We start from the raw sequence: 15,407 nt of genomic DNA, 5'->3' as shown, positions 1-15,407 counted from the left end.
ATATGTATGTATATAAATATATGTATATCTATATATATATATATATATATATATATATATATATATATATATATATATATATATAATGGCATTATGTAACGTGTGTGTGTGTGTGTGTTTTGTCTGTCTGTCTGCTTGTCCCTGTGTATGCCGTGTTTGAGTGTGAGTGTACTTGAGGTAGAAAGTAGAGAGCATATAATCTGAAATACTTAAGTTTGGACGATGTTATGTATTTATGCTTGTCTATTGGATGTTTGTTATACTTTTAGTATAAGTGCATATACAAAGTATGTGTGTATTAACATGGAGCTGCAGTGTTGTTGATCCATAGTATTAATCAATGTGTATTTTGTGCAGTAATGGGAATGTGCTAGAATGAACTTTAGTGACATCATGTACTCACATAATATTATGTGCTCTCTTGCATTGCATCACCAGCTGATCACCCTATCGAGATTAAGAAAGAAAAAAAAAACCTCGGCTTAAAAGGATAGAATAAATATTAATCCATAATAATTGCATTCGCGAAGGCCTAGACCTCGCTATGTATAGATAACCATAGATATACATCACCCAGATGCGACATTCTCACCGGACACGACAGGGTCTTTATAAGACTCCAAAGATAGCGGGATCTGCCGACATTCTGTGAATAACGTGCTTGACATCTCGCAAGTGCGCGGATGCGGTTTCTCAATTTCTCGCTCTCTTGGAGGAAAAGGCGCCGGTGAAAACGCAGTGGGGTTGCTATACAGCCGAGGGTGGAGTAGAAAAAAAAAGAAGGTATGCGTATGATATATTCATTCTCTTATTGCATTAGATTTAATTCACAGTGGCGGATCCGGGGGCGCAATGGGCGCGCGCCTCCCCCTTTAATTTTCTTTTTTTGTGTGTGTGTGGATAAAACAAATAAAAGGGGAAAAATGAAAGGGGAACAGGATGAGAACCCCCCCCCCCACACACACACACTTTATTTCTTTTTAAAAGAAAAATATGCATGAAATCTCAAGACGACCCTTGTCAGCCGATTGTAGTGGCACCAGAAAATTGCGCTTAAACCTTTTGTTTTTGTTTGTTTGTCAGGCATTAACCCCGGAAGTGGTACTATAGAAAATACCGGCTAAGGCCTTTTTTTTTTTCTTGCTTGTCAGCTGATTAAACCCGGAAGTGGCACCAGAAATATGAACTGCTTTGCCCACCCCCTTCTCCCCCCCCCCCCCCCCTTACGAAATTCCTGGATCTACCCCCGATTCATACACGACGGAAAGCAAGGGCAAATACAAATGAGGAATGACAGCGAAAATAAGTCATCATCAGCTCTTCTGTTATACTAACAAATGCTGCCTCTGGAGCACACGCAAATAGCATTCACGACATAATTGATTAGAAGACCTTCCAAAAATAAATTGTATTTTATACTGCTCCCCCTCTCCCCCCCCCCCCTCCCTCCGCAGGAAAAAAGAAATAAGTGTCTTCATGTCTGTGAACCGAGTATGAGGTTGAACTCTCATATAATCAGATTGTATGCACCACGTATGAGGTTGAAATTCTGTGTAATCAAATTGTCCAAAATGTGCGATTAATTCTATATACCATTTACGTTTCGACCTTTGTGAATATAATAGATTTCTTCTTCTCTCTCTCTCTTTCCTTCCCTATCTCTCTCCCTCTTACTATCTGTCAGTCCATCTCTTTTTCTCTCTCTCTCTCTCTTTTGCTTTCTCTATATTCTATTTTACTATAATGTATGTTTATGTCATCCTATTCTATTCTTTTCTGTTCTATTCTATATACGTCTGGCATTCTCTATATCTCTTTTACTCTCCCTTTATGTCTGTTTGTGTCGCATCTTGTTTAAGCTACCTCAGCAAATTGACTTTGAACTGCCCGGCACTCTGTCCCTTACTCCATTATGACGTGGTAAAAACGACATTCTGTAATGACATCATAATGAACCATTTTGGTTTTGCTTACAAAAATAGCCGCCGAAGTCCGCGTTTCACAGTCAGCGGACAAAGGATGATGTTTATGCCTCGGTTATATATACACGCCGCTCGAATGTCATATTGTATGTTGTATAAGCAGTGGACGGAACGTGATGAAGTGGTAGAGCTATTTGATAGCGGGGGAGGAAACTTTCAAAAACAAGAACAAGGGTTAAAAAAAGGGACTGAAGTGTGTTAATTTACCGATGGTCAGTTTGTATGCAATGATTGGTCTACAAAACATGCTATTACTGTTTGACTAACTTCCTGTCTATCTATCTATCGTTATTATCTCTATTTAATCTATCTGTGCATTTTATTTATCTTTCTCTTTCTCTCTTTTTCTGTTGTACATAAAAACATATGTGTTTAATGATATATATATATATATATATATATATATATATATATATATATATATATATATATATATATAACGTATATATATAACGTATTTTGTCCGTTTGCTTCAGAAACGGATTTAATTTTACATCTTTTTCGCACCCTGGCCGCTGACGAAGAGTGCGACTACCTGCATGTACAGTTATGACTTGCGAGCTCCTCCGGCAGGAAGGAGTTTCCTGAATTTGCCGTTTTGGTTTTTCATATATACTGTTTATCGATCTATTGATATATATCTGTCTTTCTAGCTACTTCTGCTTTCGTGTATAGATGCTGGTATGCGTGTGTTATTTTGGCGTGGTTATATACATGTAAGCTATAATGCAGATTTGTCATCGTAAGGACATAGAGTAGGCCTACTTATCTAGCTACAGAAAAACGAAAGGATTGGTTAGAGAAACAGCACTATGACTCTTTATGACCTCTAGCTTTTACCAAGCTAACACCCTACTCTGCCCTGTCAACGACGTACTTTCACCTATCGCCCAAGACACACATACCTTTAGTGTAGAGCGGTGTTTGTAACGCTGTGCTGATGTGCATTTAGTGGTAGTTTTCTAATGCGTAACCGTGGAGCTGGCAAATTCTCGCAGATAAACGTGAACAGTAATAAAAGCAGGAGGGCGCAATTACACTTAATTTCGTCAGGCGGTCAACCAGAGGTCACTCGTAAGAGCTCACTCTGTTGCATGCTTTAGGCAACCCGCTGCCTGCCCCGAATAACTCAACGTAAGCCTTGAGCCAAGTTTATACTCAGGCGTGATAGTTACTAAGGTCTAGAATGTATATCCACGAGATAGGAGTCATTATGACACACACGATATGAGATGCGATTATCTAATCATCAGTGAGATACTTAACATGAAGTCCTGTCTTAGAAGCTCTATAATGAGCTGCCTGTGTCACGTGTCTCTGACGTCACCTGTGTCCAAGACCCATCGACTGAAGAAATGAAACTAACGCCAAAGAGATAATCGAAGATAAAGAAATGGATTTTTCAAACTATAGTCGATATCTGTCAATTACACATACACTTTAATTGGCATTTCATTTTTAAACACAAAAGACACGACATTAACATCCGTAGAAATATTATGATTATGCCATAGTCGCATGATGTTGTTTTTTTTTTTTTTTTTCAGCTCGGTATCTCTCTCTCTTTTTGGGGGTGGGGGTGAGGGGGAGGGATGACATGTAAAACGTTGCAAGAAGGGAATTTGTGGGGTGTTTTTTTTTTTCAATCGAATGGCCTCTCTGTTTGCATAGAGTTTATTGAATAAATTACATATCATGGTGAAGTATAGATAGGAGAGCTCTTTTGAACCATCGAAAATATATTCGCAAAGTTGTTAAATCGTTTTTCCTTGGTGGCACATAATTACAAACATCTCGATGGGAGATACATATCTTTCCAATCATCTGACATGAAACTGTTTAACTATTTTAGTGTGTGTGTGTGTGTGTGTGTGTGTGTATGTGTTTGTTGCATTTATATACACTATTGTGCATTGGAATCTCATTTAATCTATCCATTCATATACCGATTGTGCCTGCTTTTATATAGTACTAACTGCCACTGCATCTCAGTATCTTTTGATGACCATCGTTACATCTACCATGTTCTATAAGCCGAAGGAAAGAGGGATTTTGTTGTTGTTTAAACAGCTCCAGAAAAGTGTATGCTCGCATACGAACTCTTACTGATGATAAGTACATCTTGTTCGATTTTTATTTGTTGTTTTTTTTTTCTCTCCGTTGTGTGACTTTAACGAGCTATCGAAGACGGATAGGTATGACGTGATATGGGAGAACTTAATTTAGATCGGTGGATTAGTTTCACTCGATAGTATCAGTGCCATGGTATGTCGGGTGGCTGGTCTTTAGCCCACTCGGGTTCTCATTCGTGGTCTTCCCGAACCCTCCTCACGCCCACTGCTATATATCTATCAACTGTCTTCTTGTATGTTCTAACACGTCTAATGTTTGACCTTTGAGGACGGATTTTGTTTTAAATATAATTATATAGACCTTTTTTTATGAATGACGATCTCGATCTTAATCGTTGCCAGTGCTTATTTCAGCTGGTAATCATTTCTTGATTTAGTTGATCAGAGCTATGCTTCGTTAAGAATAAAATAAAAAACACCGATCGGCGGCACAGGGTACGGGTACTTCGTTGAAACTACACTTAGTTCTTGTATGGCGGCACACCGATTCTCGTCAGAGCGTGGATAGTGAGTATAGTGCCTATATCGTGTATATGACTTCGTTTTGGTGCGTATGTGTGTGATGTGTGCATTGGTTTGTATTGCCTTACAGAGTTTCTTAAACTTTGAGAGCGTTTATGTTTTCTGATATTCTATAAGTCGATGCACTTCATTTTATAGGCATAAGGACAATCTATGAGAGGGAAATCATCAAAAGTAACAACATGTTAAAAACAATGTTGGGGGATATCTTTCTCCTCAGCGCGAATAGGAAATGACTTTAGATTATACATGTACTCTGCTTTCGACAAGGAGTCCTATTTTGGCGCTCATACCATATCACGTCCAAACTTTCTTGACATCAGTGGCCATGTGTTCTGAAGCACAGGCTGAGTTGACTAGTGATGTATTAGAATAATATGTAATATCATACGTGTGTGTGCAGATGTTTGTGTAAATGCGCGTTTGTGTGTGCATGTATGTCTGTACGTATGGAATGTATAATTACCAGCAACTGTTGTGACATTTATGCGATGCGGTATGTGTGTGTTTGTGTAAAGTGTGACCAACATTCGGATTATTAAGCGGCGTTGTTGTTTTTCTTGTGCTGGTGTGTTTGTATGTGATTGCGTGTTTACGTGTATTTGTGTGTGTTTGTGTATGACTGTGTGTATGTTGCGAACATACTAGTATGTCAGTATTTTTGTGTGAATGTGTGTGCGTGTGTGTGCGATATGTATCACTCACAGAACCCTACATGCATATTATCATTGTTTGAGTTTTTGTCTCTTTTCTGAGTGGCCAGCTTGCGTGTGTGTGCACTATTACCCATGGTGTAAAACGAGGACACACATACGAAATTTACATTTAAACCGAGGACACACAGAGAGCCGAGGACGTCCTCGGTACGCAGACCATTTCAAACGGTCTGCTTTTGCATGCTTTTGCACGTAGGGTACATGTTTGTTAGTATTTTTGTAATAAGTCCTCGGTTGGATGGTAATATACGAATGAGTCCTTGGTTGACAAGAGACCTACTGACACGCAGGTCCTCGGTTTTGTAGTAAAATTCTTATGGGTAAAACAGGTCATCGGTTTCCACCATAAAAAATGACGCGTATGTGTGTGTGTGTGTGTGTGTGTGTGTGATGTGTGTGTGTGTGTGTGTGTGTGTGTGATGTGTGTGTGTGCGTAACAGTATGTGTATGATCAGTGCGTCGTGTGAGAGAGAGTCTGTATGTGCGTTTATGTTTGTGAGTGCGTGTGTGTCTGTGTGTACGTGTGTGAGTGCGAGTAAGTGATTGGGGTTCCCAAGCTGGAGTGATTACTAATACCGCTTACAAAAGGTCAGCTTTGACGAGAATAGCATGACACGCTGCCACGTGCTCGCCCGTGTCAAAACCAGGTTTGGCTGTTGTAAAGCTAGACACACGCAATCTGTCAGAAAGTCTTGCCTGAAAAGAAGAATAAGAAACAACAAAACCGTCGCCATCTTTCGTCCGTTGTCGACTAGCGGAAATGTCGCGAACCCAATCCGTGGCGTTATCAGTTAACTGATTGTGCAGCAGGGGGAAGGTAGCGGACCCGCAGCGCCTCGGCGCTCGCCTCGGAGTGGCGTGTAACAGGGTAAATTTATCTCGTTAAACCGCGTAAAGAAACTTCGCCGTTTGATTCAATTTAATCACGACATGTGTGATATCTCTTACGGCCGCACACATCACGAATGAATATTTACTCAGTCTCCTTATATCCTCGAGCACAGTGGCAATGCTAGTTTCAAATCATTTCATATTGAAGGCATTCCACACGTAATGATTGGTAGGGATCGATGATTCGGTTTCCACTATGCGAAATTACCAGTCGTTTTCTTCGATCAACGTTCTCTGGTAACTTCACGAATCATCCAACTATAAAGCATACTTTCACGATACATAAAGATTTTGTTGAAGTTTACAAGGCACAGAGAAGAGGACATCACTCTTTTCTTTCCTTTCAATTTGAGGAATGAGTTTTATTTGTATCGCAAGATGAGTAATCGATTGAAAGAGTATTGTTTTTGTCGTTCTAAAGTTTATTCCCCCCTCCCCTCTCTCGCTCTCTTGGCTTTTTAATGGAAATCAATTTTCTATAGTTATCATTTAAAGGATGAGCGACGACTACAGACTGTATACAGAAAAGTACAGTGAAGGGGAACGATTTTTTTTTTGTCATTGTAGATGCCTACGTTTTTCTCTTTCTCATTTTTGGTAACTTATTGTGTTATAGTAACCTTTCTCATAAAAGTCTTGATTTGGGGGAGAAAACTGAAGCTCTTGGTCAGCTTATGCTCATATGTGATGGAATTGAAGCAAATAAAGTTAACGTGGAGTAGTATCAATCATGTACACAAAGAAAATGCCTACCACTGACGAAAAGCTTTAAGCAATCGACCTACAAAAATGTTATATCTTGTTTCATATGCCACGAATCTGACTTGCAGCTCTCCCCCAGCACATTTATATTGATTAGAATAATGATGATGAGGTTGTTCCGCATATAGGCACACAGGTTGATGTATCCTTTCGTGTTCATCTGAATATAAAATCACATTCACGTTTTTCTTTCTTCTTCTGAATGGCAAAGACTGGCTATTAAAGATTGATGTAAAGATTGACATTGACTATCTCTTCCCAATATGCCTCTATCCTCCTTAGAAAAAAAAAAGAAGAAGAATGAGATGGCTTTAGATTTTACGAGTCGTGACGCCAATGTGACATCGCGACAGTTACGGGTAGAAAGAAACTGTGCCGGCCGTATTGAAATTCCTCGCAAGATTAAAAGTTTGTCCTTTAGTTATGGTGCAAAGTGTGCGACGGCTGCTTTAAAGTCCGGCGGAGATTGATGGGATGCGAGTCCCAGCCATCAAGGCATAACTCGCGAGTCGGTCGCGGGGTATATAGGATCCACCCTGCGATGACCCAAGAAACACGTGCTCTATCCAGGATGACGTCACACCCTTCGCTTTCAATCAGCGGCCGCCATGTCATCCCATCAAATCAAGGGGCCTACCCGCGGCCCACGTGGGTCGAGCTATCCAGGAGTATGACGGGGCTCCGAAAGGTTTAATAATTAGTAGAATATATATACGTAAATATACAAGATAGAAAAGGAGACCGACAGACCGACAGACAGTCAGACAGACTGACAACAGAAAGACAGAATGACTTACATACAAACAGACATAGGAAGGAATGCGTATAGCAATGGAGAGATTGATAATCTGTATAAAAAAGTAAGTAAAATTACTCAGTAAAAAGAGCTTGCGGTAAGGGCAAAGAAAATGAAGTAGAAAGTCATAAGGGGGAGAAAGTAAGAGAAAAAAGTACCATAACAAGCAGTGATATGATGCAAATAAAATCAGTTCCGCAAGTTTAGCTAATTGTCGTGGTAACAATGATGGACCTCACTCAAAGACACTTACGTATTTTTAGAACTTTTTTACAATATATCTTTATACAGATTTGCTGCATCATCCTTGTCGGAACCACTGCAAAAGTTTCCTTAAAGAATGTTTTCCTAAGGATACAGCTCTTAAAGAGATTGGTCAACCTTTTCAAGTACTTCTCCTAACAGCATATGTTAACTTTCTAGAGCAGTTCTTTCAAAATGTAATTTAAGCGATGTAGGATTCAATCCTTAAACGATTTAAAAAGAAAAAGAAATAAGATAGCAACTAAGAATTTTCAAAAAACACTTTTCCCTTGCAGATTTCGAGCTAGAATAAATCTACATAGTTTTATTCAGGAACCGTAGTGAAGTAAAAAGAAACCCTTGTTTTAGGGAACATGTTAACCTATATTTCCTCAACTCTCGTTGTATCAAAATGAAAGAGTTCTAAAATTGTACATCTTATGATGACGTAACTATCGAAAAAGTTTGCAATACATGGCGAACAATGAAACAAACAGACAAAAACACACACTTTAGCTTAAGTCTTCAAAGGCTCCTCAGTGGTAATTACGAGCGATATTTGCCTCAGCCCAATTAGAATCGTATTTCCATCTTGCTGTCTACATTCCACCCGTGTTAGCCCCGTCTGTGCCAATACTTCTACTGGCATTCCTGCCCTTTATACTTCAAATGATGAGTGGCGGTAGTCCCATTTTCAGCCTCTACACTTTCCTCGGTATAGCATCGACATATTTTGCGAAGCTGCGGTGCGCGACCAAGGCATGTTCATCTGTGGTATCTCGTATAATACAGTATAGCGCCACTCGCTACATCACGGTCTCTCGCGCGTCCTTGGATGCCCATTTGTAGGAGCGCCACAATGACGTGTACACTTATCGGATGTCTTTCCACCCGTCATCGGCCCCTTGTCGTCATACTTTTCTCCATGGCTGGTCGAAGAAGAGGGAAGCTGTCTGAGTTGGGCCCCGGCCAGGAAAGAAAATATGGGGAAGGGTGGGGTGTGGGGATGTGTGTGTGTGTGTGTGGGGGGGGGGGGGGGAGTCAACCATGAGAACGTAGTCTATGATTGGAAAGACTCACGGATCATGGTAACACTCACGTTCCGATATTATTCCTACTGCCGAGTCATTAACAGAAGAAAAAAATACAACTCCATAAACTTTTAAGAGAATACACTTATTTCCTAGACCTTGGAGTCACACTTAAAGAAACATGAACTGCGATGGGTACTTGCCACTTTTACTAGTTTACTTTGTATCCTTGTTATCTATCTTTGGTATAATCTCTCATCTTCACTTCCAAAAGTGTTCTGGTCTGTTCTATGAAAGGTCACTTGTACCTTTCAAAACAATGGACGAACATAATGCCATTATCATAAATATCGTTAAATGAACGTCTGGTTGGATCAAGGAGCTAAGCTCCTTGGTTGGATTTAAAGGACTGCGATCAAGTGTTACAGGAGACTGGAATTCAGCGGAGATATGTTGCAATGGGGGGGGGGGGGTCTGATTCCAATACCTGCATGCCTTACCCTCCTATACCCACCCCGGTTCATCGGATCTGTCTAGCCAAAAATAAGACGGCTAACTAGACAGCAGTGATTTGGCAAGGCGCTCTACCACACTTGAACTTTTGTCATTTAGAGGACCCCAATATATCACGTCTAATGATAGCCGTAATTATTCCGCGATCAGTTCGTCACCCGTCCGGCAGACCGATGCGTAGTTCTGATTGCCTTCCAAAACATCCGTGGCGTGCCGGGCCGAAAGGAATCCGCGACGCGAACTTTGATACGCTGAGTGAGTGCGGACAGGCGGACGCTGGTTTGGAATCGTTCGCTACAGTCTAATGCATAGGTCGATTGCAGCTGAGATTCCTAGGCTCGCAGCGCAGAGCGGTGAGGAGAGGTTAGGAGCCATTGGTCTTGGTTCGCCGAGTAAAGCAGCAACAGCAAAAATACTCGTACAAAATAGCAACAGAAAACACAATGTCCCCGTAATGATACATCCAGTCACGAGCAATTATAACATGATCGGATTGAGTGTAGGATTATTAGCCATGAAACACACACAAACACACACACACACACACACACACACACACACACACATGATCATATTTCACGGGCAAGATAGAAGGGGAATCTCTACTTCTCAACTGAAACGTTTTGATGCCCTATGATAATGCAGGAATTGATTACCCGCTCATGAAGTACTTTAAAATTACAGACTGTTGTGCCATATATCTTTCTTATTCATGACAAATACATCATGTACGTTTACCCTGTGTGTCTGTCACGATCACAGACAAAATCTTCCCGTTCGTTTTTGTTGCCAAAATGGACATGTATATGTCTGTTAAGTTTAAGGGCTATGGGGATAGAGTATAACAAGGATATTGGTACGGCCAAGGGGCGAATATGATGCCCCGCCCATATCATTTCGGATGCCCCCGTGACGGCTATTTCAATTCCAGACATCTTTCAAGGAATTTAGTGCAGATTAGGGTGGAAAAGCTCTCTACAAAGAATCTAGCAAAGTGTGATGTCCTCTATACATATGACATATGAACCTACTGCCACGATTACGATGATTTTCATGATAATGATGATGATGATGATGATAATGATGATGATGATGATGATGATGATGATGATGATGATGATGATGATGATAGTCTGGAGATGACAGTAATGATAGGGACATGGCCATTACGCGGAGTGTCATGGTTCTCACAGTAGCGAAAATAGTAACGATGGTATTAGCTGCTTCGAAGCATTTTTTTTTTGTTCTCTTTGAAATCTCGCACTGCATGGCTAACATCATTGGAGTAATATATGGTCTTGAATGGAAAATATCTGATGATGATTATTCATGATTTACCTAATGAGAGGATATCAGGGTGCGATATTTGTTATATAAAAAGAAGAACATCGGATAGCCATAAACGAACTATAAGTAAAGTAGACAGTATAATGTATTTGTAAGGAGTATAGCGACAGCAACAGTCGTGATAGTCAAAAAAGTAGGCCTAATTGTAAACGAAGCAGTATACAAGTAGGTGATGGTTGTACTGCGGGGTGGGTGCGCTGTGATATGACGTCAACGTTACGCATACTAGTAAACGCTGCCCTCTCAGTGCCCCTGGCACAGTGGTAGCCCCGCTAGACTGGACGAGGAATATTGCGCGAGAGATCCTAACCTTCGAGTTAAAAAGCATTTTGCGCGGTTCGTCATCTCACGGACGTGTCCGCGCGTGAGTCGTCGAAACCGTGTGCGCTATGCTTAGAGTTATGCGCCGCAGCTGAATGTCGGAGTGAAACACCAGTAGCAAGGCGACGAACTATGAATGTACAACACTGCGAGCGCTGCTAGATTGTCAGCGAGGTATACCTTTAACTGCCCGGGAAGAATGAATGGTGTGTTTTCATCTCTAGAAAACACCAGATCTTTGGGGAGAAAAAGTGATGAAGTCACGCTGACGGTGAACTGAGAATTCATGTAGATGTTTACAAGAAAAGGGACGGCAAAATTGGACGCATACGTGGATAATATTGCAGTGTGTACTATCGCTCCCAGGCCATTCTATTAAAGGTATACTGTATATGATGTCAACTTTTGGTATATTATGTATTCATGCAAGTCTGCATTTATGTGTATATTTTTGTGTATATTATGTCTTTATGTATTTTGCTTTACAAGTGTATGTATATATATGTGTGTGTGTGTGTTAGGTTTATGTGTATGATATATTCATGTGTGTGCTTATCGGAGTATGTGTAGACATCATGCATACAATGTATGTCTTGTAGACTACATGTGTGTGTGTGTGTGCGTGTGTGTAAAGTGCGTATATGTGTGTATGTATACGTGACGTGCATAAGAGACGAGAGTTGCCTTTGATTTTATTTGGTGTCTTGATTCACTACATGATGTGGGTACAGACAAGACGGCGGTAATTCGACAGATTGAACCTAACTTCCACTTAGTAGGAACGTATGTTCAATTTGTTTTTGCCATGACTTCCGCTGATATCTCCCATCGGATATTTTTCTTTTCTTCGTGTACTGGTCGAGGGGTGGGAACGTTAAAGGGCAAGTAACTTTTCTACGGCAGAAGGAAGGAGACATCATTGTGTGTGTTTGTGTGTGTGTGAGTGTTTGTTTGTTTGTTGGTTTTTTTCGTAATCAATCTTACTTATTCTCTAAAAAAATCGAGTGAAAATATTCACTCTTGAAGGAGTGAATACAAACAAGAGTGAATTTAGGGTGAAATTGGAGTGAATTTTGAGTGAAAATGTTCATTTTCACTCATTTTGGAGTGACCTCAGGGATCACTCGAAGATTTTGGAGTGATCCCTGAGGTCACTCTTAAACGAGTGAAAATGAACATTGGATTCACTAAAGATTCACTCCAATTTCACTCTAAATTCATTCTTTTTTTTTGTATTCACTCCTTCAAGAGTGAATATTTCCACTCGATTTTTTTAGAGAGTATTCCGCACATATAACATGTATAACTCTCATCTAATCTTGATTTATAACATACATTACATAACTATGGGCTCCACGTATCAAAATATGCCATTTTAAAACGAATCCGCCAGATCATTAGTTCCTTTAATAATGTCGACGAAATTGCTGCCTGATCATTCTGTTACTCGTGAAACTCGTATGCTATTAATCGTTTCCACAGTGAGAGTGACAAAGTTGTAATATACCCTACGCAGTCATGATCAAATATACGATATGATATGATGATATTATGATATGATAGGATAAGATAAGATAGAATAGATATGATATGATTTCACATGATATGATATGGTATGATATGATATGATATGATATGATATGATATGATATGATATGATATGATATGATATGATATGATATGATGTGATATGATATGATATGATGTGATATGGTATGATATGATATGATGTGATATGATATGATATGATATATGATATGATATATGATATAATATGATGTGATATGATGGTGGTGACTGACGTCTTAATCAGCTAATTAGCGTTGCTTGTATGATGTAAAAGAATAAACTTAAACCCATTTCTTGGAATACTTGAAAATCGAGGTCTGTCACTGCTAACAATGACCAATGCCTTTCATTTTAGAAGCCATTTCAATTTCATTGTTAAAATCGTTGTACAATCATAGATAGAAGTGCCTAAAGAATATAGTTTGCTGTTTTCTCTTACTGTTTTCAACTGTGTATCTTTTTATTTTTTATTACTTTTTTTTTTTTTACTGGGAATGACTTCTTCTTGTATGAAACTGGGAAGACATTTTTTTGTCGGTCACATACTGTTACTGTTCTCTCAGCTTCATGAAAGGAGTTGTTAAAAAAAAAGCAGAATACTTTCACAGAGAAAATAAACATACGAATGCAACTTATTTCCTTATGTGGATGAGATATAGTCAAATAATGTTTGCAAAAACGCTCCAGCGCCTTCAAGCATTCGCTTTCAGTTCTAGTATCACTGCTAAAAACTAAACACTGTTCGGAAGAGGACATATAGAGCGTATTTTGTCAAATGCCCCCGTCCATATACTCTTGAAGCAGAAATATTTGTGGTGGTTTTGATAATGATGATGATGATGATAATGATGATGATGATGATGATGTTGATAATGATAATGATAATTATAATAATCATTGCATTTATGTGGTCCTCTATACGGGTATATCTAAGGGCATTGGTGCTATTTATACAAGAAAAATAGAAAACACATTAACATAGGCCAATGCAAAACCAAAATAACAGTAAAGAAAAGAAAAGAAAATATCGCGTATATCATCGTAAGATTGTCCTTCCCTTGAAATACATTTCTTGCTTTTACATACTTGCCCTCATCATGTTAATCCTTATAGTATTGTGAAAGGCATTACTGCCGTTTAAAGAAACGGTACCGTTGGCAATTGGTGGGGATTCATGAATCGATATAATTCGCTGCCCACCATGCTACATTCAAAGACCACGATTAGAGCCCGTCAGCGAATAATGTGCATCGAAGCTTACATTCATTAGCAACGATCGACTCCGAGTCAAGATTTTTCGACTGTCGTAGTGTGTGTGTACTTACATAGAGATCAGTGATAAAGCTGTGCGCAGTTTATTTCTGGGATTCTTGAATATATCAGATCTGGGGGTGTTTCATAAAGCTGTTCGTAAAGTTACGAACAACTTACGAGCGACTGGTGATCAGTTCTGATGTGCTATACTTACCAGAATTTCCATAATTCAGCACAAGAACTGATCACCAGTCACTCGTAAGTCATTCGTAACTTTACGAACAGCTTTATGAAACAGGGCCCTGGGCCAGCCTTTCCACTCTCCACACTACCGGGTCTTTAAACGTTATCACCAGGCATGGTTTCACAACTGCATATTGCCAAAAAGCCGTAATATCAATTTTACAGCCAGTTTCAATAATTCTCGTCAAGATTAAAACTATCAGTTGTTTACAGTCAAAATGTCTCAACTCTCTAGGACCAAGGCCTGAGAATAACAATGAAATCAAATGCAACACAGGCTCTTGATAATGATTTGATTACGACTCTCTTCACCACTTACATTGTTTTGAAACGACATCAGGTCATTATGGTCATGACAGAAAAATACCTTCTCATTGTATACGCTGTTCGACAAGAAAATCAAGTTCTGAAAAACTACAAGAATTTGTTGTTTGTTTACCCGGAAGACAAAAATCTGGTTCAGTGCCGCCAGACTTGAAATCTCTCCTCAAGTCTTTACGATATCGATATTGTTCATAAATATCGAGTTGTTGTTGTTGTTGTTGTTGTTGTTGTTGTTGTTGTTCTGGGGGCCCGTTTCATAAAACTTGTCATCAGTGACAAATTGTCATAGATGTGACAAGCTACTGAAATCCTTGCATCTGATTGGCTGAGAGCAAATTTGTCACAGAAATGTGGCAGTTGTCACTGATGACAAGTTTTATGAAACGGGCCCCTGGTCGTTGTTGTTGTTGTTGATGTTGATGTTGTTCTTGTTGTTCTTGTTGTTGATGATGATAATAATTGTGATGGTGATGATGATGTTGTTGTTGTTGTTCTTGTTGTTGTCGTCGTCGTCGTCGTCGTCGTTGTTAGTAGCGAGGTGACAATCTGACACTACCATGCTCAAATGCGAATTATTTCCCCGACGGTTTTTTGAAAGTCTCAGACGGGCGCGCACTGTAGGTATACTGTATACCTGCAAGGTGGTGGCACGGGACGATGCGCGCACTGCATGAACGCAAACTGAGGCCAATTCGGATCGTAGTTCATCCACCTGGACTAATAGGGCAATCCAGTAATAGGGGTGGAGGAAAGGGGAAAAG

The 15,407-nt window shown here is 39.7% G+C and overlaps 1 protein-coding gene across 1 annotated transcript in view; it reads left to right on the top strand.

The window, feature by feature from the left end:
- Positions 1-15,407, top strand: part of LOC140244257 (cholinesterase-like) — a 117,398-nt gene that overhangs the window by 63,894 nt on the left and 38,097 nt on the right. The window lies entirely within an intron of this gene.

The sequence above is a fragment of the Diadema setosum genome, chromosome 21 (genome assembly GCF_964275005.1).
Source record: "Diadema setosum chromosome 21, eeDiaSeto1, whole genome shotgun sequence".
Classification (NCBI taxonomy): Eukaryota; Metazoa; Echinodermata; class Echinoidea; order Diadematoida; family Diadematidae; genus Diadema; species Diadema setosum.
This window is presented reverse-complemented; position numbering and strand designations above follow the sequence as displayed.